General features: G+C 43.1%; 1 protein-coding gene across 3 annotated transcripts in view; it reads right to left on the reverse strand.

Annotated features, from left to right (window-relative positions):
- The window catches only part of RALYL (RALY RNA binding protein like), a 717,576-nt gene that overhangs the window by 473,592 nt on the left and 217,902 nt on the right, over positions 1 to 26,082 (reverse strand). The window lies entirely within an intron of this gene.

A 26,082-nucleotide genomic window follows, 5' to 3' on the forward strand; every position in this document is an offset into this window, starting at 1 on the left:
GTGAGAGACAGTGTTGAAGGCCTTCCCAAAGTCCAGAAAGACTATGTCCACTGCAACACCTGTGTCCAAGGATTTTGTGACCTGGTCATAGAAGGCCATCAGGTTGGTCTGACAGGACCTGCCTCTAATGAACCCATGTTGGTTGTCCCTAAGCATGATCTCCCCTGCTGGCCCCTCGCAGACATGCGCCAAGATAATTCTCTCAAAAAGCTTACCCAGGACCAAGGTAAGACTAACAGGCCTATAGTTTCCTGGGTCCTCCTTCCTCCCTTTTTTGAAAATGGGAACCACATTGGCCCTTTTCCAGTCCTCTGGCACCACACCAGAGCACCATGAGTGCTCATAAAGCTGTGCCAGGGGTCCCACAAATTTTAAAATTCTATTTGGTACAGGTCCTTTCTAAGGAATGAGTTAATGGAACACTTGAGAATAATGGTCTAATTACCAACAAAGAATATTTTGGGAATTAAAAAACAGCAAGTGTGGCAAAAGGAAATAATAATAATAATAATAATAATGTGCCAACAAATGTGAGAGGCATGGACTCCTAAATTGACACCATACCAGAAACCAGAATCCCACTGAACAAGAAAATATGCAAGTCATAGAAGTAACTAATGTCGCTTCCTAAAAGACCATTCAACAATCCAAATTTATAACAAAGAAAGAAAAAAGCAATAGAATTTAGTGGAAAAGGAGGAATAAATCCAAAAAAGGAGAGTCAGAGTCACTAACATTTGCATAGTAACACAAGAGAATATGAATGAATGAATTTTTTTTCAGTTATAGCAGGCAGTAAGAAAGAGATGGGACAGGCTCACTGATAAATCAGGCCAGAGGAAGTAACACTTCCATTAAGTCTCACTTACAATAAAAGCCCAGGCAGGCATTCGTTTTTACCAGTGAGAGTTCATCTGAAATTCTCTAGGAAAATAACACACGATCTGGAGCATACATGTTTTGGGCCCCTGGCTGGAAAATGACGAGGCCTGGTAAGGTTCAATTTTTATCAATAAACCTCGATGTCACCTGTCACACACAGACCAATGGAAAAAAAAATTCTGTAAGCAATCATTAAAATTAAAAGAAAGGGGTGTTAAAAAAAAAAAAATCTTGGACAGAGGTAAGGAAATCCGAGGTAGGAGGCACTGCCTGCATAGGCACACACACGTGCACACAGACACACACGGCAGTGTATGTTGCACACAGGTTGTGGAGAGCCCCGCCCCACACACAGATACACAGTGACCACTGCAGGCAGGGTAGGGAGAGCCCCGGCTGCGCTGCCTGTACACTGCTCCTCTGGCAGTGGCTCATGCAGCTGCTGCAGGAGCAGGGGTTGGAGGGGCAGGGCTGTTGGCACCTGGGACCCTGGTGTCACCAGCTGATCACTCTGCCCAGGTCCCAGGGGGGATTGGGTACCAAACTCCCAGTGAGCCTGGACCAGCCCTTTGTGATCGGAGCTAGCTGGGAGTTTGGCCCCTGCCTTGATCACACAGAGACCAGGCTGGGCAGGAGCTCTGGAATCATGGAGAGAGGTAGTGGTCACCCTGCCTGGGGCAGGAAGCAGCTCCGCACTCCCTGCAGCCCCTTAGGGGGTGAGCCCCACCTGGCAGGCACCTGTAGAAGGTAGGCCTGGCCCCTGAACAGCTATGGCATCCCAACCCTCTGGACAGCAAGGGACCAGCATCTAGCCCCATCTGGGCTGCAGACAGGGTAATTTAAAACTGGAGGTGCAGGGAAGCAGGGCCTACCAGCTTTTAAATGGCTGTACAGGAAAATTTTTCCACACCCCACTGACAATCAGCTGATTGGCAGGAAAAGGGATGGGTATTGTTCCTGAAGGGTCCCTCTGAGGGCTTCCTGGGTGGGGTATCCAGAAGCCAGTGCTTTCCCTCCTTCCCTCTTAGAGGGAGAGCAGAGAACTGTGGGATACTGGGTATCCTTTGCACCTAAGAGAAGAGGACAGCTGTTCAAGTTAGATTGGGAGGAGGGAAATTTTCCCCAAAGGAACTGATTTTTCTTACAGAAGAGACAGTTCTCTTCCTCAAAAAAATCGCTTGAATGAATGTACATTCTCTTTTTAAGCTGAAAGAAAGCAACACAGTTATATATTTATGTTTCTCTAGTTCAGGCTGGGAAATGAAAAGGAAACAAATGAGGCAGAATTACATTCATAGGGAAATTGGTGATTCCCATCAGTACCCTTAACAAACAGGAGGCACCTTCCGTTTGCAAATCCAGTCCACAAGTTGGACATTCCTTTAGATCCTTTAGAGTTGCCCCTAGATAACAAGGGAACAGCAGGAGCTCAGTAGCATTTTTCCTTTTAAGATGTGTGAGGAGGCTGAATGTCCACCTTATAAAATGACAGGAAATAAAATTTTAGGAAAATAAGGATCTTCCATTTTGTAAAACAACTTAACTAGTTTACTTAAATCTATCCTACAAATTGCATCTTGGAAAATAGAATTTTATTATTTGCTGGATATGACAATTTGAGAAATCTATATACAGTTTAAGAATTCTGTTTAATATTGAGGACTCTGTATCCATGTCAGGCTGCAAACTCATTTCAAATGCAGGATTTGCTTGCACTCTGTTGTCTTTTTAGCACTAACCTGGACTCAAATTCCAAAGGGTAATGACACAGGGCTAACAGAGAGTAATCAAACTTTGAAGATGCTCTATTCATATGGAAATCTGCTTGAGTAAAGCTTGGCTGCAATGCAAGACAAACTGATATTTTTTTTTTTTTATTTTAATTCATAGAGTCAGAAGGGACCTCAATGAGCCATCTAGTCCAACCCCTGCCCCTGGCAGGTAAGAAAAGAGTCACCAACCCTGGGGTCATGTGATCCCAGCTAGGTGTCTGTCCAGTTTCTTCTTGAAGATCCCCAAGGATGGGGCGAGTACCACCTCCCTCATTCCAAATTTTGGCAACCCTGACCATGAAGAACTTTTTCCTAATGTCTAGCCTAAACATTGTCTCTAGTAACTTATAGCCATTGTTTCTTGTCATTCCAGGGGGTGCCCTGGTGAACAGATCATCGCCTACTTCATGTTGCTCTTCCCTTATGAATGTGTATGCTGCCACAAGGTCCCCTCTCAGCCTTCTCTTGGAGAGGCTGAAGAGGTTAAGGTCCCTTAGCTTTTCCTCATAGGGCCTTCCCTGCAGGCCTCGAATCAGGTGAGTGGCTCTTCTTTGGACCCTTTCCAGGTTGTCCCCATCCTGCTTGAATGGCGGTGTCCAGAACTGGACACAGTACTCCAGCTGTGGTCTGACCAGTGCCACATAAAGGGGGAGAATCACTTCCCTGGACCTGTTTGTGATGCACCTATGGATGCACGACCAGGAGTGATTGGCTCTGCCAACTCCTTCATCACATTGGAGACTCATGTTTATCCTGGAGTCAACAGTGACTCCAAGATCTTTCTCTGCCTCAGGGGAGCTGAGAAGGTCGCCCCTCAGCCTGTAAGTATGATGGCAGTTCTTCCACCGTAGATACAGCACCTTGCACTTGTCCTTATTGAATTGTATCTTGTTGCTCTCTGCCCACTTCCCCAACCTGTCTAGGTCAGTCTGAATCTGGTTCCTCCTCTCCAGGGTGTTATTTGCACCCCATAAATTTGTGTCATGCATGAATTTGGATCACTGATGAAGATGTTGAACAGCATCAGCCCTAGAACAGAGCCCTGAGGGACTCCACTGCCCACAGCTTTCCAGGTTGACACTGACCCATCCACTACCACCCTCTGAGTGTGACCCTTGAGCCAATTTGCTACCCAGTCTACCACGTAATCATCCAAGGCAAATCCCCTTAATTTATTTATAAGGATGGTATGGGATACCTTGTCAAAAGCCTTCTTGAAGTCCATATAGATAACATCCAGCTCAACTCCTGCATCTAAACAATTGGTGGCCTTGTCATAAAAGGAAACTAGGTTAGTCAGGCAGGACCTGCCTGCTAAAAACCCATGTTGGTTACCCCTCCACATCACATTAATCAGCGGGCTCCCACAGATGTGCTCCTTGATAATTTTTTCTAGGATTTTTTAGGATAGAGGTAAGGCTGACTGGTTTATAGTTCCATGGGTCCTCCTTCCTCCCCTCCTTAAAGATTGGGACGACGTTAGCCCTCTTCCAATCCTCTGGAACCTGACCTGAGCACCATGAGTGCTCATATATCCTTGCCAGTGGATCAGCTATGACCCACGCTAATTCCTTCATTACCCATGGGTGGAATCCCTTCAGTCCCAGTGATTTGAGTATATCCAGTCCCTCATTCCCCCAGTATTTTGATTCTCAGCTCCAAGAGGAAGATAACTAAGCAGTAGGTCACCGAGTGAGGAACTGAACCTGGCGAACAGACAGGAGGTCCCCTGACAAAGGACACTAGAGATTATAAATAATTCTTTTAACACATCTTTTGAGAGACAGTGGATGAAGACTGTCTGGATTGTATGGGATGGATTGGAAGGCTAGGGACAGACATTACATATCAACCGGTTTAAGTGATCAGAAACTGTTTTAAACCTGTAATAGGACAGATGATCAGTGGACATAAACTGGTTTGAAAATGTCTGAAACTGGTTTGAGATAAACCTGGTTGAATAGTATCAGACTTAAACTGGTTTATGGCTCAAACTTGTTTATGCAATTTCTGTCCCAGAACCCTTGCTGGTTTAAGTTAAATCAGAGTCTCCCTGCATCCTCTCTGGGCTGGGCAGGGCTCTCTGCTCCAGAGCAGGGCTGGCCCCACTCCTCTGCTCCCTGGCTGGAGCTCGGCACAGACTTGCAGGCACAGCAGGGTCTGCTGGCCTCCCTGTAACCCCCACTCCCCCACCCTCACCACTCGCTGCTTAAGCAGAGATCCTTTCCTCCTCTGCCACAGCACAGACCGTAGCCAGAATGTGGTATACTAGCTAATGCCAAGAGGTGTCTGTGTGTGTCCCACTCCAATTTCACTGGGGCAGGCAGACAGAACAGTGAACACTTAGGGTTTTTGGAGCTAATCAACAGGTCAGCTGGTAAGCTGTTTAAGAAGTTTGAAGTAATGGAAAGAGGCCACTGTTTTGCTAATCAGATGACAAGGACTGTTATCACTATCAACCCCCAGCTGGCTCTCTTGCTTGTTAGTTTGCTGCAGACAGTATGAAGATGCAGGGAGGGAACTCAGATGTATGCACTGCACATCCCCACCCCCCACCAACTCTTTGCCTCAGAGTGCTAGCATAGGCCTGGAGGCTGGCAACACTCCCATCCCTTGAAAAGCCAGAAGGGGAAAGCCTGGGACCATGCAGGCAGACCTCCCTAATGAGAGAGTGCTGCCAGGGCTTGGCCATGCCTGCCTCAGCTCAGTTCCCTGCAGAAGGGAAGGAAGGTCTGCTCTAGCACCACTACCCCCCACCTTCCCCCAGCTTCTAGCCTGAGCTACTGCAGGCACGTGCCTCAATTTCCTCAGTCCATAGAGAATGTCTGTCCAGTTTCAAACCAGTTCAGCCTAGTCAGAGACTGAATCAATTTAGGCTCAGGCTTTTTGAATGTCTGTCCCTAGCTGAGGAGGCTGACTGACTCCATGTTCCAGAGGAGAAATGGGAAGACAAGAAAAAAGAAATAGTTCTGGATTTCTTACAAGACTAACTTAAGAACTTAAGACAAAAGAGCAGTTGTATACATTGGGTGGAAGGGGGAAATTCAAGTAGTTTTTTTCTTTTTTTGTCTACTTCTGTATGTTTCTTGAAGCAACTAAAGAGAGTGATTTTTTTATCCTGTACAAAAATATCTAATTTATTTCCACTATCATGTGACCCTGAAGAGAACTCTAGCTGCTGTGTCCCTAGAATGTTTTACAAAAGGTTGTACTTAAGCTGCCACTAACATAGGGGCCTTGGACTCCTGGCTTATGAAGTCTCATTTCCATGTAACCAACAGATCATTTATGAAGGTAATGTGATAGAAAGGACAAGAAAAGAGACAATGATGCAACCTATTCAGCAAGCCTGAGGGTATGGGCTCAGTGTGGGGGAACTCAATCAGCAAACTGGGAAGTGTCTAGCTGGGGAGTTTTAAATCAGAGCTCTGTGACATTGGTGATATCAGATATTTTGGTCATTTTTATAATGAATTATTCATTAACTAGTTGAATTATTTATACTTCCTGTCACTAATAGCTTTAATTTTCAATGTAGATTATGAAAAATACAGGGTACCATAGCTGAAGAACATTTGTTACCTTTTAAATTTTTTTCATACAGTTTAGCATTCTAAAAATCCACCAATAGACCATAAACTATGTTTATAGAAGTTTGGCAACAAAATGCTATGCAGAAACTGAAAGCTAGAGGGTTTTAACTTTGTCATATCCAGCAATATGGCAGATTTATTGAAAAATCTTTTGACAGCTGCTGGGTTCTTGTCTTTGTAATATTGTTTAATAAACAAGTAGAACTACATGTGCATAAAAAAGCTTTCAGAATTCTCTGTTCTCTGACTCATGGAGAAGACAACTATCTGTAGGGATTTACAGATGAGAAATTTCTTGTACCTATGATAACAGCCACTATAACTCACTATACCACAATTGCTCCTATATTTTATTTTCCTCTTTCATTTTGTATATACAACATGAGATGAGAAATCAAGTAGAAAATAAATTTTATAATTTTTCTGTGCCCTCAAGTTGACACCTTTCAAGGCATTCTTCCATTTAAAAAAAAAAAAATTGAGGGTGCATGACTATTTGCTGCACCCAGTCTACATTCAGGGAACTTGTTTTAAACCACATAAACAGACTGGGAGCACCACATGCAGCCATTCAGTGTTCCCCTGAGCCACGTGGGGAAACTAGCATAAGCAATTTAAGGTAGGGGCAAGGGTAAGCAGGATTAGATGGGCTAGTGGGTCTGTGGTGGAGAGAGGGTTGGCGGGTCCAGGACAGGGGTCAGTGGGTCCATGAGGGTGGGGATGGCAGAAGGAGAAGGAGAAGGGGAAATAGATCAGTCTGGTTTGAGGGGAGGGTAGGTATAGCACAGCCTTCAGGCTGTATTGCAAATGCATGTAAGCATTCATGAGATCAGGCTAACCCTTTTTTAGACTGGATTAATTTGATCTTGACCTAAGTGGCTAGGGACAGACATTCAAAAAGCCTAAGGCCTGAATTGATTCAATCTTTGCAGGTTAGTCTAACCTGCAAAGCTCAAATTGATTTGGAGGTGGATAGACATTCCCTTTTCACTGCAGAAATGCAGGCGCATGCCTGCAGTGGCTCAGGCTATTAGTTGGAGGGAACTACAGCAGCCCTTTCTTTCCTTCCATGGTGGTGAGATGAGGGGGTCATGGCTAGACTGCAGCAGGGTGCTCTGATTAGGCAGGGGTTCCCCCAGCCCCTCCTGGGCAGCCCAGCAGGGAGTTAATAATACAGTGTTTATCACCCCTAACTCAGTCTTTATCAGCCCATTAAGAAAACAAAAGCATCTCTCATTAGTTCAATCTCTTCTTAAACAACTTTTTCCAAGGAAGGAATGGAGGGACATTACCAGCTACCGGTTGATTAGCTCCAAAAAGCTCTAGCCAACACTGTGCCTTTGTTCTGTCTCCCACAGCAGGGACCATAGCCAGCATGTGGTAGACTAGCTAATGCTGAGAGGTGTCTGTGCAAGAGAGAGGAGACTGGGGAATCCCTGCTTCAGCAGAGAGTGGTGAGGGGGAGCAGGAGGAAGCCAGGTAGACCTTGCTGTACCTGTAGTCTCTGCTGGAGCTGCAGCCAGGGAACAGAGGAGAGGGGCCAGCCCAGCTCTCTGAGCAGAGAGCCCTGCCCAGGCTAGAGAGCATACTGGGATGCTAGGGGATTCTGATTTAATTTAAACCAGGAAGGGGTCTCCCACAGCAGAGACAGACATTGCATAAAATGGTTTGACCCAAATCAGTTAAGTCTGTAGTACATTCAACCAGGTTTATCTCAAACCGGTTTCAGCCATTTTTAAACTGGTTTATGTATACTGAACATCTGTTCTGTTACAGGTTTAAACCACTTTCTGATCACTTCAACTGGTTTATGCATAATGTTCCTAGCCAGTTAGTGCATCTCCTCAAGTGAACTAGCTTAGATGGGGAGTGCTGTTTTTTGGGCAATTAAGCCCCCTGAATGCTTGCATAATTAGGCATTTAGATCAACTGGACCCTGGTTGATCTAAATGTGTAGTATCCTAACATTTAAGACATGTTCCATAAAAGACAAAACAAAAAGTCAGAAAGCAGAGTTCATTTGGTTCTTTTTACATGAAAAGAAATTTCAGTTTAATAAATAAACCTGTTGGCTTTCAACTTATTTTGGAAGATACTATCTGGAAAAGTGGAAGATTGTACTGTTAAATACAATTAAGGTTGGTTGTTTTTCAGATTTGGAGATGTTATCCTAAAAAAAGCATACATATATTAGAGAATGAGAGTGGGGAGATAACTATTAAAGTAATTGCTCCTCTGATATTATGATCAGTTACAACTGTAGTTTAGGTAAGAGGAAAAATAATGATTTTAAATGAGACTGAGCAGGAAAAGAAAATCCGTCTATCCTGCACAATGAAAAATACAATAAAAAGAAAGTGCTGCTCTTTAGTAAAAAGAAAGGAGGGAAACAAAAATAATATAGCTTTATGTAAAAGGCAAACAGAAAAAAAGACAACATCAACTTGTCAAGTAATTGTTACCAGGACAAGCTTGCTCTTAATCAAATATTTGTGGTATGATCTAAATTTACAAAGATACTTGACTGCTTTTCGCACTCTATAGACAAGTAGTACACAGACTGAAGTCAGTTAAAACTTCACATTGCTGTGGCAGAACCTTATAGAAGTTACCATATGAGGCTGGTATTTTTTTCTAGTCCAATACCCTGTATCAGCAACATCCGTGGATACCTGATATGCCAGAAACAAGTTCAAAACCCTTATTCAGATTATTTTGGATTAATCTCCTTAATCCTATTAAGTTATTCATTTAGACATATCCTGAAACTATGACAATGTAATTGGGGATATTCACAATATCCCAATGTGTCTGTTTTACAGAGTTTTTTGTTTATTCTGTGTGTGTTTGAATCCTAGAAAAGTTCCAGCTTTGAATGTAATGTCTGCCAATGAATTGTCCAACTTGATTATATGTCACTAAAAAAAAAAAATCCTTTGATGAGTGTAATTACCTGCAGTATGTGCTGCTTCTCCCCTCTTTATGGTAAAAAGATATAGGACTTAGTTTATCTTTGTTGTATTTATTTTCTTCTTCTCTATCATTTCCCAGTCTATCTTTCTTTGAAAGAAGCCCCACCCTTTTCCTTCTCTTCCCTTGTGGAAATCTTCCAGTGTTTCTGATAATGTTCATATCTCGCCTCCAGACATATTCAATTTCTGCTATTGGTTAGAAAGATAAACTGAGCATTATATTACAAATGAGGGCATACTGTAAGGTATAAAAGTGACATAAATGTTGACACTGTGTTACATGTCATTATTTATCTTAACAATTCATTGGCCGTTTCATCAAGTATTGTGCAATCAGCAGAAGTTTTCATTAAAATGTCCACAGTAATGCTCAGGGCTTCTGTTGTGAATGCTTACAGATAGTTTAGAATATACCAATGTGTATGAATCATTCTTATATTGCTTTTTATTTGCACCAGTCCACACCGATTCTGCCTTTGATAAAGCCCTGTCCATTTAACTAAATTTGGTCCCTCTGAAGTCCTTACAGTTTTCTTTGGTGTTGATTATGTATTAACAATATCAGAATTTAAACTGCAGCCACACCCAGCGATCCCAGGGTAGGGATCGGACTGTACCATGCCAAAAAATCTATAAATGCATATCCGTTCCTAGACCCCAAAATTTCTCCCAATTAATTTATATTAATCTAGGTTTTCTAATTCAAAAGTGTTTGTTGACTTCACTTGACAGTAGTTTTCTGAAAGGTACCAACCAGCCTTGATTACTTTCTTGAACCCTATCATTTTATAACATTTCCCATTCCATCCTGCTTTCTGGTATTGTACATTTATAACTTTTACTATTATGATGGACTTAGGTATCTTCCATGCTGAAACTATGGATTTACTTGTTTCAGCCCCTTCATTTTTTATTTTTTTTTTTCATTTACAGCAGAGATCACTAACCTGCAGCTTTTTGGCCAGATTCAGCCTAGGAAGAAGTCTGATCTGGCACTGGCGGATGGGGGGAGGAACTGGTGGCATGGACCAACACCTCACCTTCCACACCTTTACAGCACTCCTCTCCATTGTGGAGCCTGCTTCTCTGCTACATCTCTGCTGAACCTTACTGCAGAAGAGCCAGGGATCAGAGGCCAGGGTAGTCACAGGCAGCTGGCTGCTCCCTCCAGGAGGGTGGAATCTTGCAGTCTGATCTAGACCTTTTTTTTTTTAAACAAAGATGAAAAACATCCCTCTTCACAAGGTTATTGAGCTTATTTATAGCTTATTTATATCATTATCAATAACATTACTCTGAAAAGAAACTCCCATGTAGCTCTTGCTCCACTTTTCTTCTGCAGCAGACCTAGCTAATCCAAGAAACAGGCATTTAAGATGTCAAGAATATTATTCCCTAAATCTTGTTTCACAGGAACATTATCCCAATTTCCATGTGGTAGTCAGTCATTCATTATTCCTGTTTTACTATCTTGATTGCTTCTTTGATCTCCTTCAGTATCGCACAGGAGGCTGATCAGGAGGCTTGAGACCAATCATTCATTTTTATTTGCAAAGCCTGATCCTTCACACCATCTGAGTAAACAGTACCTTCAGTGCGCTTGCCCACTGAAGCAAAGGTTTGAATGAAAAAGGCTTATAGTTCTGGCTTATTTCCCTATTTGAATATCTGGCAAAACTGGGGAAGGTACAAGCAATTGCTGGCATATCTAAAGAAAACAGGCAGAAGAACGGACAAGTTACCCTCCCTATCGCATGCTTCTGCAGTAGGGGCATGTGTGTCAGCAGCCACACAGGAGCTATGCCAGTTCAACCATCCCTAACGTTTGGGCAGCAGTAACTAGCAGGAAATGCTAGTTTTGTTTCATTGCCAAGATCTGCATATAACTTAATAAACAGGAGATCATCACTCCTCATGAACATAAGAAATAGACATTTGAATCTGTCCAGAGGAAAAATAGGGTTTCCATTAGACATGCTCTTTAAAAGTTTCACAGATCAGTTTTCCATTTGTAAGACAGTGATTCACTGAAACTGAAATGCCTCATGGGAACATAAAAATGTAGTAAAATTTTCATGGGAATTAAATAAAACATTTCAATTTTATTTTTTTTGTTTCCATTTTAAATCTAGATGTCAGAAAAAATATTCAGGATAAGGATTCAGGATATTCAATGCAAAATGGTAAAATCTCACATTTGGAACAACTCATTGTTATACAAGCCAGTCAAAAATACAAAGTACCTAAAAATTTTTTTTAATGTATTGGGATTTCAAATTCAAACATTTCAGATGCAACATGCATACATGGGAATATAATGACATTAAAATCAAAACCAAAGTGTAAAAGTGGAAAACTCAGACTGCCAGGAAGGCATTTCTTTATAATTGGCTTCATTTAAGGAGAGCCTAGATAAATAGGTCTTTTTGGTTTGTTATGGGGAAGGAAAATAAATAAATAAATAAACATGCAATGCTACAGTTCTGGCAATTTATACACCTACAAATTTATGATTATTACTTCATGAGGGAAAGTAAAGTCCAGAGTCCAGATGCTTTCAATGAGGTTACCTTATAATAAGCCCTAGTTCTATACTTTCTGGTAGTGGTTAATTCAAGAATCCCAGTCAATAGTATTTTCTAGATTACAGTATGATGACAGAATTATAGGGCTGTGCAAATCATTGATTTTTTGGTTCAGTAGCTGATATATCATAAGAATCAAAATGGATCAACCCATTTTATTATAGCTAAAATGAAATATTTTTCTTTAATTTATAAGTAATGTTTAGTCATTAGATTAAGTTTCAAAGAAAACTATATACCAACAACAAAATGTTGGAACATTTAGTTTAAATTTTAATGTTTTTAAAACACTGACCATCCTCCAATTCTCTTTTTCTACAGCAATTATTCCCTAAATTAAATCTGAATTGAACAAAGTTCCACTGAATGGCAACCTCAAATATGTTTCACATTGAATGAGTGTGAGATGTGCAGCTCCAGGTCCAGGACATAGTGGCCTTCTGCCCCCTTCTGATTTCTGGGATTGAGCAGGAGACAGCACTGGGTCCTGAACTGGACCCAGAGCTTCCCCATGCCCAATCCAGACATTCTGTTGTCCCAGAACACAAACACCCTCTGCCCAATCCTGGAGACTGAGCACTGCGTGGTCCCTGGTCTCCAGCCAGGGATGAGGGTTGCCCCATGCCCAATCCCAATGGTTGGCTGGGCATCAGGATCAAGCATCAGGCAGTCCCAGGGTCTAGGACAGAATAGCTTCCTGCCTGATCCCAGGGACTGGGCTAGGGCTAGCCCCTGGTTTCATCTGGGACCTAGCACTACCACTTGCTCAGTCCTGACATGGATCAGGTATGGAGTAGTCCTGGGTCTAAAAAATGTGCAGGCACCTGGGCTACACATGAGCTGTTCAAAAGCATGGGGTGAAGCTAACATAAGATTAGGAAAAGTCTTTCCTGGCTTGGGTTCCTGGTATACAGGACCTTTTGAAACTGTACATGCAGCTCAGCTGGGTAGCCCCAGGACTAAAACCTGTGTAGTCCCAGCATTCATATGCCTGAGATCTGAAGATGCACAGTTTTGGAGATGGGGCAGAAAAGTCCTCAAATTCCAATCACTCATTATTTTAACATGTACCATGGACTCTATTTCTGCACTACATCTACCTCTAGCTCAGTTGATCTCCTCCCAGTTTTCCATTTGCTTATATTTGGTTTGACACCACAGTTTTAAACATGTCTTTTACACACACTGTTGTAACAACATCATTAGTTTAAAGTAACTTCTTTTTTCCATTTTACAGACAGACATAAATTCACTGGAAGTTGCAATGGCTGGATGACTTGTTGCCACTATCAGGTTCTTGCTTAGAATTTAAAACGCAACCAAACATGGTACCAGCAGATTAAATATGGATATTATTTTCTGTTGCACCTTTACTTAGATTAGGCTTATTGGTTTTGCACTGCACTATGCTTTCAAAACTGATTGCCTTCAATGTTACTTCCCCCCAAACCCTCAAAATACTCACTTCTTTTATAAGCTTTTATTTCCCATCCCCAAATAGTCTTGTTAAAGTACTAGCAAGAAAAAAATAAACTATTCACTTTAATGTAACATGATTTTTTAAAACTAAGATTAAATGGAAGACCGTAAAACAAAACCAAAACCATATACTAACTACAATTGATGACAGGCAGACTTTTAAAAATAGAGATAAAAGCTTTTAGCCAACATGGAGCAAAACTTTACCACAAGTAATTTACTTTCCAAAAGATTACAGTAGCACCCTCTTTGCACTCTCCTATCACTTGGAAACTAAAATTAAAAAAAGAAAATTACAGGAAGTTTTCCAGACAAGTGTAATTACCAAAGCAGCGCATGCATTCTTGCTCAGTTACTAATTAACTTGCATGGGGACACATGCAGTCCTATGTATCCTATGCCTTTCTTAAAACTGTCTCAATACCAATAGACATATTCTGCAGTTGTGCAAAATCAGCTCAGCAAACTGTCAGAATCCTGGGCACACCGCTTCAGAAAAATACTTGCCTTCAGCTAAGCAAAGATTGTGTAAGGTGTAGTGGTCCATGACTGTATGAATAGCATTTGTATCACTGGCACCAAAATGGTTTTGCAGGCAGTGCCACCTTGTCTTCAGGCTGCTGACCCCATACTCCATCATCACCCTGTGACTGCTGTGTGTTTAACTTAATTCTCCCTGGGCCTATATGAGAAGGGTGAAGTTTTATGAGCCATGGAAGGATAAAATAGACAGTGTCTTCCAAACTAAAAATATACACTAACAATGTCATTAGGAGCAGGTTATCATCTAAGCATGTAAATGCTGGATCTCCTCAGTACTGGCTTATTTCTCCATACTGTGGTTCTCATGAAGACTGTCACTGCTGCTGACTATGCTCAAACCTGGAGAAGAGTAACACTCATTACCAGTGACATTCATTTGCTCTTTCTTGAGGGCAACTTCGGGACAACCCCAACATAAAACATTAAGTTGACAGTCCCAACATAAAACATGAGCTCCATATTCTCTGAAAGCTAGTTATTTTTCCTTAGTACATGTTTTATGTTCACTACTACATGTTTCACAAACCTCCCCTAATGACTACCAGTCAACATGCTGTAACCCAACCAATATGCTAGACCATCACAATCAGGGGTAGACTGCTTCCAGAGAGCAATAGCAACCTACATCTATTAGTATGAGCTCCCACTAGTGAGTACACTGATACTAGAGATTTGGCATAAACACATCTCTTCCTTATCTTTAAATTCTGAAGGCACTGCTGGTCATCCCATATTTATAAGACAATGTGATTCTATCCTGCTGTGTTAATTTCTGTGCTCATCAGGTTTTAGAAAGAAATTATGGCAGACATGATGTCTCAGAGCATTCTCAGTGTTATTAGTATGAGCTCCCACTCAACAGTCTTTCACATTTCAGAAGAAACCAAAAAAGGACCCATCCACAACAAACACCATGCAGGCTGAGTGACAACTGAGCAGCTGGAGGAAGAGATGCTGGGTCATTGTAGTGGGCAACTCCCACTTGATAGGCATGGAGGGGCCTATTTGTTGCATGGATTCCGTGGCATGGAAGTTTGCTTCCTACCTGAAGCCAGGATCTGGGGCATCACTGTGAGGATTCCCAACCTCATCCGGCCCTCTGATTATTATCACATAGTCCTCATCCATGTGGGCATGAATGATGCGGCCAGGAGTAGTCCGAATTGCGACATGAATGACTAGAGGGTTCTGGGGGCTAGGATTAGGAAGTTGGGGGCACAGGTGGTCTTTTCATCCATTCTGCTCAGTGGTCGCCATCTGCATCAGGACGCCTGTGGCTCTGGAGTTGGTGCCTTCATGCAGATTTTGGCTTCTACAACCACAATCCACACTTCCATGAGAGAGGCATCCTGGGATGAGATGTTCTTCATTTCTTTTCTAATGGTAACAGTCTATTCACTTACATGTTGGCTGATCTCCTCTGAAGGGCTTTAAACTAGGTTCATCGAGGGACAGGGAAGCGGAGGCTAAGGAGAACCTAGGATCAGTGAGCCATGAGCAATGCACTGGATCAGCCCAAGTAAGCATTAAGGTAAGCACTAAGGGGCCCGATAGACATCAGGACAGGGGGGTACCAAGGGTACCCACTGGGTGACTTAAATGTCTCTACACTGATGCTAGGAGCATGGGGAACAAGCAGGAGGGACTTGCACTCCTGCTTGCAAGCAACAACTTCGACCTGGTTGGACTAATTGAAACCTGGTGGGACCCTACTCATGATTGGGCAGTAGGCATTGAGTGTTAGAGGTTGTACAGACAGGATAGAGTGGCGAAAAAAGAGGTCAGGGTATTGCTCTTCATGTTAAGGAACATTATACATCCTCTATAATCAAGATAGGATTAGAGGAAGGCCAAACTGAGGTGCTGTGGGTCAGGATACAAGGGGGTGGGGGGAAAGGGACTTGGTAGTGGAGGTCTACTACAGACCACCACACCAGAAGGATGAGCTAGACCTGGAATTCTCCAGACAGCTCTCAGAGGCTGTACAGTCGAGAGATATGGTTGTCACGGGCGACTTAAACTACCCTGACATCTGCTGGGAAGAGCAGTCAGCCAAATCTAACCACTCACATAGGTTCTTTACCTGCATACAGGACCTCTGCCTACTGCAGGAGGTATATGATCTCACTAGGGGAAACGCCTTACTGAACTTGGTATCATCTACAGGGGATGACCTGGTGGGGAATCTGAAGGTACAAAGTAACCTAGGGGATAGTGACCACCAATTGCTTGAATGCAGTAACTGGCAAAGGGTGAGTAAACTAACCATCAGGCCTGAAGTGCTAGGCTTCAGACAGGCTAACTTCAGTGTGCTCAGGAGATTAGTTAGTGACGCATTAAAGCTCAAGAGCATTGGTAAAATGGGGGTCCAGGAAGGGTGGTCGTTCCTCAAGAGAGCGATCCTACGGGCACAGAAGGAGACAATCCCATTGTGCATAAAAGGGGACAAAGGGGCCAAGAAGCCCTCTTGGCTGAACATGGAAGTCCAGGAAAGCCTAAGGGCAAAGAAAGAGGTATACAGGCTGTGGAAACAGGGGGTAGGTACCAAGGACAAATATACCTCCCTTGCTCACACTTGCCGGGAATGAATTAGGAAGGCCAAAGCTGGATTAAAATTTAGGCTGCTGGCAAAAATTAAGGACAACAAAAAGTCCTTCTTCAGGTATATAGGGAGCAAAAGGAAGGTGGCAAGGTAGCATAGGACCCCTACAGAACAAACTAGGGCAATGGGCCACAGAGTGGGGACAAAGCTAAGCTCTTCACTGAGTTCTTTGCATCTGTATTCCTAGACACATACTAAGACAAATCTCCCAATTGGATCATAGATAGCGACAGGAGGGACACCAGCCCACCAACTGTTAGTGTAGACTTAGTGAAGGGGCACTTAGAGGGGCTGGATGTATTCAAATCAGTGGGCCCAGATAAACTTCATCAAAAGGTGCTGAAGGAATTTGCCAGCGTCATAGCAGAGCCACCGGCACGGCTGTTCGAGCACTCAAGGTGCTCCAGTCAGGTACCAGAGGGCTGGAAATGGGCCAATGTGGTCCCTATTTTCAAGAAGGGGAAGAGAGAGGAACCAGGAAACTATAGGCCAGTTAGTCTCACTTCTATCCTTGGGAATAGTCTAGAAAAAAAATAATTAAGGATCACATTTGTGGGAGCCCAGCAGGGGAAATAATGCTGAAAGGAAATCAGCATGGATTCACTGAAGGTAGATCCAGCCTGACTAACCTTGTTTCTTTTTTATGACCAGGTAACAAAATGCTTAGACACAGGAGTTGAGGTAGATATCATCTACCTAGACTTTAAGAAAGCCTTTGATACAGCATTTCATTCTCTTCTTGTAAATAAACTGACAGGCTGTGATGTAGATGATTACATGGTCAGGTGGGTGGGAAATATGCTTTGCGGTCACACCCAGAGAGGGGTGTTGGATGGGCCGATATTGACCTGCAAAGATGTGGGCAGTGGAGTCCTGCAAGGCTCAGTCCTTGGGCCAGTGCTATTCAATGTCTTCATCAGTGACTTAAACGAGGGCATGGAGAGCACCCTGTCCAAGAACACAAATGATACCAAATTATGGGGCAGAGTTAACATGCCAGAGGACAGAGAATGGATCCAGATGGATCTGGACATGTTGGGAAAATGGACAGAATGAAATAAGATGCAGTTCAACTTGTCAAAGACAAGTGCAAAGTGCTGCACCTGGGCAGAAAAACCCACCAACCCACTTACAGGCTAGGGGATGACCTTCACATAAGCACAGCAGTGGAAAGGGATTTTGGAGTCATAGTTGACTCCAAGATGAACATGAGTCGTCAATGCGATGAAGTGATCAACAAGGCTAATTGCACTTTATCATGCATTAGCAGATGCATGACGAACAGGTCCAAAGAGGTGATGCTTCCCCTATATGCAGCACTGGTCAGACTGCAGTTGGAGTACTGCGTCAAGTTTTGGGCATTGCACTTCAAGAGGGATGCGAAGAATCTTGAGGGTTCAGAGGAGGGCCACTTGTATGGTCAGAGGCCTGCAGGCAAGGCCCTACAAGGAGAGACTGAGAGACCTAGATCTCTTCAGCCTTCGCAAGAGAAGACTGAGAGGTGACCTTGTGGCTGCCTAAAAATTCATCAGGGGAGGGCAGCAGGGAATTGAAGATGCTCTGTTTACTAAGGCACCCCCTGTAGTAACTAGGAACAATGGTCACAAATTGACGGAGAGCATATTTAGGTTGGGCATTAGAAAGAACTTCCTCACAATAAGGGTCGCCAGGATCTGGAATGGGCTTCCAAGGGAAGTGGTGCTCTCCCCTACCCTTTGGTGTTCTAGAGGAGACTAGAGAAGCACCTAGCTGGGGTCATCTGATCCAAGCGCTCTTTCCTGCCCATGGCAGGGGGTTGGACTTGATGACCTACTGAGGTTCCCTCTGACCCTAACATATATGAATCTATGACCAGCAAAGCTAAAGGTCCTTACAAAGGACCAGCCTACATCTCTTAAAACAGGCAATACAGACAGATAGCAATAGACCTGACTGAGCTGAAAAAGCCATGCAATCTTTGGACCAGGAAAGACAATTCTTAAGTGACACTCCATTCTGGGTTGTGCTAGGAAATCCCAGATGGGATATGCTCCAAAAGTTCTAGCCCTATATATGTGTACAAGACAGTGTGGATGAGGGTATGGAAAAGCATAGCATATCTATAGCAATGCAATGTGGATGAGTGGAAGTGATCTTGTCTAGCTTCAGCTTGCATTCATATAAGCACGCACCTTCTCAAGCTTAATTCCAGAATTGCTGTGCTTTTTAACTTCAAAGTGGATAGGAAGGGGCATTAGCAGATAACTAACTGCTAGAAACACCTGGCAGTTGATTAGCCCCAAGTTGATGAATGACAACATGATTCTTGTCTAGCACTTTCTGGAACCCCTTACCTCTCTCCATGAAAAGGGGAAATGGTATGGAACATTTCCATGTGACATTTAAGTATCTAGTTCCTTTTTTGCAATGAAGACATTTTTTAATGAATTTCTAAACAGGTATGTTTAAAACTTAATTATACAACTGAAAAGCGAGAGTAAAGATTCTGTTAAACAAAGGGGAATATAACCAATGCTGACAGTTCCACGAGAGTCACTGTGAAAGTAAAAGGACTTTTCGTTTTAATAAAACCTTATGGTTTGATGACTCAAATACAGAGTATGGCCTAAATTGAGAGGTACATGTAGCAGGCTTTAAAGACAGACAGAGAAATAAAGTACTGGATGAAATAGCCTGTAGCCAAATAAATTTTGAACACTGAGCTCATTACATCTCAAAATAGGAAGAAGTAGACATGATCAATGCTTACATGGAGGGCCCATAAGGAAAATAAATTTAGATGCTACATGAATATGTTAAAAATTCAGTAAAAGGCTGAAAATCTTTGGATCAGATGTAACACTGAGGTCCTAAGTATAATTAAAATGGTATATCAGGTGCAACAAAGCTAAGTAAGTCTCCATATTTTAAACCACTATTCATAAACTGGTTTATTATTTTCTTCTTACAGAAGGTAGCATTCTCTCTCTTCCTTAAATCATTCTAAGATGGGAATTTTGTGCCCAAAAGCTTGTTTAACATCTCTCTCAACCATGCAATTGGTCCAATAAAAGATATTGTCAAACAAATGTTACTTCACCCAAAGAACCCAGCAGTCATGCCAGTTTAGGGCAGTTTGATATGAGAAAGAGAGTGTTTTGCCTTGTATAAGGGACAAATTTAAGGGATGATACCTAAGCAACCAGGTGGTCTCTGAGAAATTCGTACAGCTAGAAAAGGAATATCCAGAATCTCATAGAATGCAGGAATTACTTCTATCTCTAGAAAATCTCAACATCTTTGGTCATAAAAACAGTACCATTTTCATGTACAGAAGAGTTATTTCAGGTCATTTTTAGATAGTTAAGATTTATTAGTTGCTTGTAGTATTTTTCATTCAGGAACTAAGGATCCAGGATTTTACAGAGGCAGAGGGATATGAAAAACACCTCTGGGATTAAAAAAAATGGTAAAGTATGTCATAAAATACAGAATGGTGAAGAGTATTGCAAAGCATACTAAATGAAGTGACAGACATGAATATGGAGAGAGACATTTTCCATCCCCTGCCACAGGTTGGGGTTACAAAGGCTAAAATCCCATCTACAATGTAGCAGTCAGTATCTATAGGCACCTACACATGAGTGCAGAGTCTGCTCCAACATTATGGAATTCCAATGAATAGTCTGCTGGAGCATGGCAACTGCTGTGCTCCAGCTGTCTCCTGCATCTCGTGAATCAGTGTCTCTTCACTTAAAAATGGTGATGAACAAGCTTTAGAGCACTGAACAAGCTTTAGTTCAAGCACCCCTGCTGCCATTTTTAAGCCCGGGGATGCTGATACATGAGATGCAGTGGTGCTTTAATTAGAGTGTCTCTCAAAGCCACCCTAATTAAAGCATCACACCCTCAACCCCCTTCCTCCCTCCCCAAGCATGTTTTTAAAGTGCCCTACATGTTCAGCGGGTCATATTTTTTGAAAGGTTTATGGACATTACATTTAGAATTGTGGGAGGTTAGATCAGATTTAAATGGCTGTCCGACCTAACTCAGTGATTAGATAGGTGCCAGGAGCCCAATCCAAGTCAGGGGTGGAAGGGTCTGCCAGGAGGTTTGGGGGGTGGTGGTGTGATCTGGGATAGTTTGTGGGATCAGGGGTATCAGGATCTGCAGGGGAGAGGTTGGGGGGTGGAATCAGACAGTCTCTCTGATCCCACTAAACCCTCCCACCCACCTCTCCAAACCTGCCATACCTTTCTCTAATCCTTCAAATTACTCCCAGTGCTGGGATCATGATCAAAGTAAGTGGGTGGATCAGAGGACTAGCAGCTCGGTGTGTGTGTGTGTGTGGGGGGGGGTAGTTAGTGGGATCAGGGGTCTGTCTTCCCCCTGCCTGAGCATGGGCTATTTTTAGTTCCTCAACCTCTCCTCCCCAGATGATTAAGTCCTCCCCTACAGATCAACAACCCCAGTCCATTGATCCCACCCACTCTTCCTCCCAACCCCAATTTACTTTGATTGGGTTCCTGGCACCAGCAAATGCCAATAAAACTGGCACTGTGGGCAGTGTTCAGGCTCAGGGTGGCTAGCTGGTCCAAGGAGATGCAGGGGAGGGCAAGTTGTCCACCTGGAGGTGAGTGAAGGGCCCATTGATAGGGGAACTAAGGGCATAGGAAAAAAGCAGCCTTGGGGCTGGGGCGTGGTGATCTTTCCCAGCCCCGTGGCTGCACTCTGAACATGTTCAGCTAGATTGACCTAACCATGCCCAATCTAATTTAGTGCGCTTCTCAGGTGAACTAAAATTAGACAAGACAGACATTTTTGGAACAATCTGACCTTTGGGAAATATCTGTATAGTGTGGTACTTAGACTGACCTAACCAGGGATCTCAATTTACATGTCTGCACATAGGCAGACTAAGTTAGATCAGGTGGCCATTTTTTACCCAATTTAACCTCTTGAATATCCGCATGCACCCAATTCTCAGCTACTATGTAGCAGTCAGTATCTATATATCCAGCGGGTAGTATTCTTTGAACAGCTTATTGGGATTTGTGAACTGGAGATGATCTACCCAAACAATTCTATAACCACCAGAGTCAACAATAAGCCAAACAGGGTGTGTCCACATGTTCAATTAATGCAAAGCAATAAACTCTGGAACAGTTTGAGCTAGTAAACTACTCCGGGGCACGGTGCCTACATGTGTGCCCAAGACAGCAGCAATTTGAGCCAGGGTGGAGCAGGCCCAGGCTGGCAGGGGACATAGCAGGTCAGCCTCAGGCTCTGGGGGCATCATCAGACAGTGGAAGGGTTGGCTGGGACATGAGAGGACTAAAAGAACAGAACCATGTGACTAGGTAGCCAACAGGAGGATGGTCCCTGGCTGGCTGGGCTGACTGGGTACAATTTATGCCTGCAGTCAGTGCACGCAGTGATGCATTTAATCACAGTAAATTAACTCAGCATAAGATAGTACTGTTCCCAACAATACTATCTCACTGCAGCGTTAATTAGTTTACTGTGGCCTAATACTATCGCATGTGTAGATAGTGACACTTTACTCTGCAGTTAATTAGTCTACTCTGCAGTTAAGTGTATGTGTAGACACAGCCACAGTGTGCAATATACATATTACATAAAGATGTATAGTATAGCTACAATAAAAATAAATAAAACATTTAAGAAGTAAATCTAACTTGCATTTGAAAGAATAAAAATATTTTTACTATGAACTGCCTTGAATTTATTCATTAATTTTCTAGTTTAATCAAAATCTACAAGTAAACAGGACACTCCAAGGCTACATTGCATTTGTTAACATGGCAATGCTGCGGGTTCTTATAAACAAGATGACACAGTATAGCTCAACTAGACAGAAAACACAAATGATAAAAACCCAATTACTAGCTGTGTGGTATGATGAAAATATATAAGTACCCTCTTCATACTGACAGTCCATAAAACTGCATTACAGCTCTCTTTCCACTCTCTCCAAGATAAAGCTTTGGTCTTAAACATCATAAGAATTTTATAAACTTTGTCATGTAGTAGTGCTGAGCATGATAATCATTCCTCCGTGACTGCAGCCTTTACACTTGACTCGTCATTGTTCCATGATCACATTAAGTTAGCAAATTTGTTCCTGCAGCGCGTTTCCTAAACAAGTACTTCAGCAATTACACAAATATTGAAGGGGTGCATAATAGCACACATACCTCATTTTCATAACTTTCATTAAGATCTACATCCTGGCTCAAGTGTGCCAATAGTAAGACACAGCACTGAGTTCTGCCAAACCCCTATAAGACGCTTCCAATACTTGAACTTGGTAAACTCTGAACATTGCTAGAACAGGGAAACTTCTTGTTGTATTTGGGCCCTGTTCTTTTAGCACTTACCTTCATATGCACCCCAGCTCCCCATGTGTCCCCAGGTGCACAGCAGGTCTTCCATAGTGGGCAGAGATCTATTCTGTCAACCTTAGACTTTGGGCCCCTTGAGAATATTAAAGCTAATGGCAGCTGCCAGTGCTGTCTAAGTAATATCAGGGCTTTTGTTGGTCCTGATAATCTGGGGGCTATAACCAACACCCTGCCATCCTCTTTCCAGCTTCATTACTTCTTATCCCCAAAACAAGACAAATAGGGCACAAACTTATAGGAAACTTTGACTGGTTCAGGCTTTTGCCAGAGTATAGGGTACTATCTTTGTACAATTACTGGAAGACTAGGGCTTCTCTCAGAATACTTCCACAGCAATACAAGTATTGGGTTCAAATAATTGGATCAGATAACAAGAGGGATATTTTGTTTCCTGAAGTTTCAGGGGGACTAGTTTGATGAACCCAGGAAGTGCCTTATAGGTCTTTGTTCCTAAGAAGAACAAGAGCTAGGAGGAAAATCCTTTTGAAAGAACTAAATATAGTTAATAAATCAAACCAGAACATCTTTAAAGTGATGTGTAAGAACAATGTCACATCCCTCTCCATGCTCTATGCGTTATGTGATGGGACCATTCCATCAGTAAAAGCTGTACTGACTTCTGAGAAAATGATATTGAGCCATTATAGAAAGTGAGAGGGTCAGGTTTATTACTTAAACAAGATGGGAAGATCCCATTAACTTATTTCAAATGAAATCTAGAATAACCATTTCCTATTTTTCCCAATATAAGAAATTGTATCATTATTGCATAAGGTATTAAACTCATGTTAACCATACACTTAAGGAAATGGAAAAAAATTAACATTTAAATCCAATTACAGTATATGAGAGAACTAATTCCCAGACCTTAGATGTTTCTGTAATAGAGGATAGAGAAGCTTATGTGAATATATTGGTAAAGGTCTAAGTAAGCCAGTAAGAATCCCAAGTGTACCATGTACACAGCTTCTGCTGAGATCCATGGAAATGGGATAAACAGTTACTAAGTTATTTTGCCTTTCGGTTGGATTAATGGCATGCATCCTAAAAAACTGATTCTGATCCTACTCACATCCATTGCACATTGGTATAACTAACACCAGGCATGAGTACGTGGGAAATCAATGCGACACAAACTGGTGCATATTACACGAGAGTTTATTGCTCCCAGGTACTGCATTTACATGTGTGCCTGGGACCACAGCACATTGAGCCAGGTTAGAATAGCCTTGGTTAGCCGGGGACCCTGGGAGTCAGCCTACCAGCTGAGGGCTGCTCCAGCCCAGCTCAACATGCTGCAGAGGGGCTAGCTGGGGTAAGAAAGTACTCCAGTGCAGGGCTAGCTGGCATGCAGCCCCTCCACTGAAGCATCCTCATGACCCAGCTGGCCCTGTCAGTATCTACATGTGTGTTACTACACACTAAAGAATGCCACTGAAGGACAGTACTTGTATGTACAAGAACTAACATACAATGGAGTTAGTTTCCTGCAGCTCAATAGGACTGCATGTGTAGACACTGAGACTTTACTGTGGAGTTAATTAGACAGCTCCACAGTAACGATCTAGTGTAGATGCACTTGCTAGAAATCATATTTCTCCAGCACTGCTCATTCTGTGGAATGTTTCATGCCCCTGGTGGTCTGGTCTGGTCTGGTCTGGTCTGTCTGGTACACTACAGTTCTGAAGAAGCTGCAGAAACACTGCATTTTGTTCTCCCCTTGCCCCCCTCTCTCCCTTCAACAAGCAAACAAACTGGAAGGAGGAGCTTGAACACCTGAGGGACCTGAGCTGCTCCAGCCACTGGGGCTCATCTTTGTAATGGAAGGAATCAGAAGCAGCAGCTAGAGCCACTGTACTGTCACAGAAAGTAAGGAACATGCCCTTAACCACTGATTTTGAGGGAGAGCAGAAGTTGTTTTGCAGCTGCTCTTAAACCCAGTCCTCTCTAATGATATAGCAGCTCCAATCTGCTCTACTTGTAGCTCCTGGAATGCGCACCAACCTCTATCAGAGGACTCTACCCCCTCTTTTTAAAGGATGGAGTGAGGAGAGAGAAAAATGCTGAAGACAGAAATGTAGTTAGCAATTTCACCGTTCTAGGTAAGGATGCTGTTGAGTACCTGCTCACACCATCTCTCTTTTAGTACCCTGGCCAAAACAGTATGGCTGTGCAAAGCTTCAGTTGTTGATTTGAACTGGGCCAAATCTCTATCAAATCAGAGAGATCTGATGATTTGGATATAACTTTAAATGTTTTTCCTACATACCTCAAGGTAGTCGGTGGCTTGTGAATGCTGAAATGCTGGGGTGGATGGAGTGTCCCACAGGAGTTGGGCGGGGGGGGGAAGGGAGGGATCCCAAGCATGCTTGGAGGCAGACCCAGAAATGGACCGGAAGCACTTCCAGTCAACTTCCAGGTCCGCCAGGAAGCGTGCAGAGCCCTACCCCCCCTCAACCTCCTGGCTTGGCAACTGGTGCCTCCTGAGTCTGGGTGGGCACCTAGGGTCCCCCTACAGCCAATCACCATGCCACAGAGGTGCAGGGGGAGGCCCAGTGTGCTCAGTGACAGACCTAGAAGTGGACCAGAAGTACTTCCAGTCTACTTCTGGGTTTGCTGCTGAGCATGTGGGTACCCCCCCCTGGATTCCTCCACCCCAGCATCACAGCATTCACAAGTCACACCTAGTACCTCAAGGTATGTAGAAAAAACATTTAAATCTGTGTCTATGGCTGAATTGCTGATTCTCTCAAATCAGCTTTGAATCTTCAGATTCGGATGCAGCCAAAATGAATCAGGACAGTGACCCAAGTCAACAAATGGAATCCTTGTCTCCAATTTGGGCTGAATCCAAATCGAATATGGCCCATTTTGCACAACCCTACAAAACAGAGGGGGCACTTGTCAGCTTCTGTCTAGCACCACCAGAATGGCAAAAAGAGTTTTGACCACAGACACTAGCTGCTGCTGCTGCTGCCGCTGCTGCTGCTGCACAGGCTTCCTTGGAGCGGCCATTTTGGCGCTCCCTCTAAATCTGTGTTGAGGGCTAGTTTCTTGTTCACCTCACCCTGGGTATGCTACTGACACAAAGAGTGGTAACTGAAAGCATGGGGCCTTCCAGACAGCAAAGGGGGCCTGCACAAGTAAGGTCTGTAGATATTCACATTAAAGAGGCCCCAGTAATCCCATGGGTAGTGTGCAAACTTTGGGCTTCTCTTGTGAATTGTTTGCACCCCTAAGAGTACTAACG

Source organism: Alligator mississippiensis, chromosome 3, assembly GCF_030867095.1.
Source record: "Alligator mississippiensis isolate rAllMis1 chromosome 3, rAllMis1, whole genome shotgun sequence".
In the NCBI taxonomy this organism is placed as follows: Eukaryota; Metazoa; Chordata; order Crocodylia; family Alligatoridae; genus Alligator; species Alligator mississippiensis.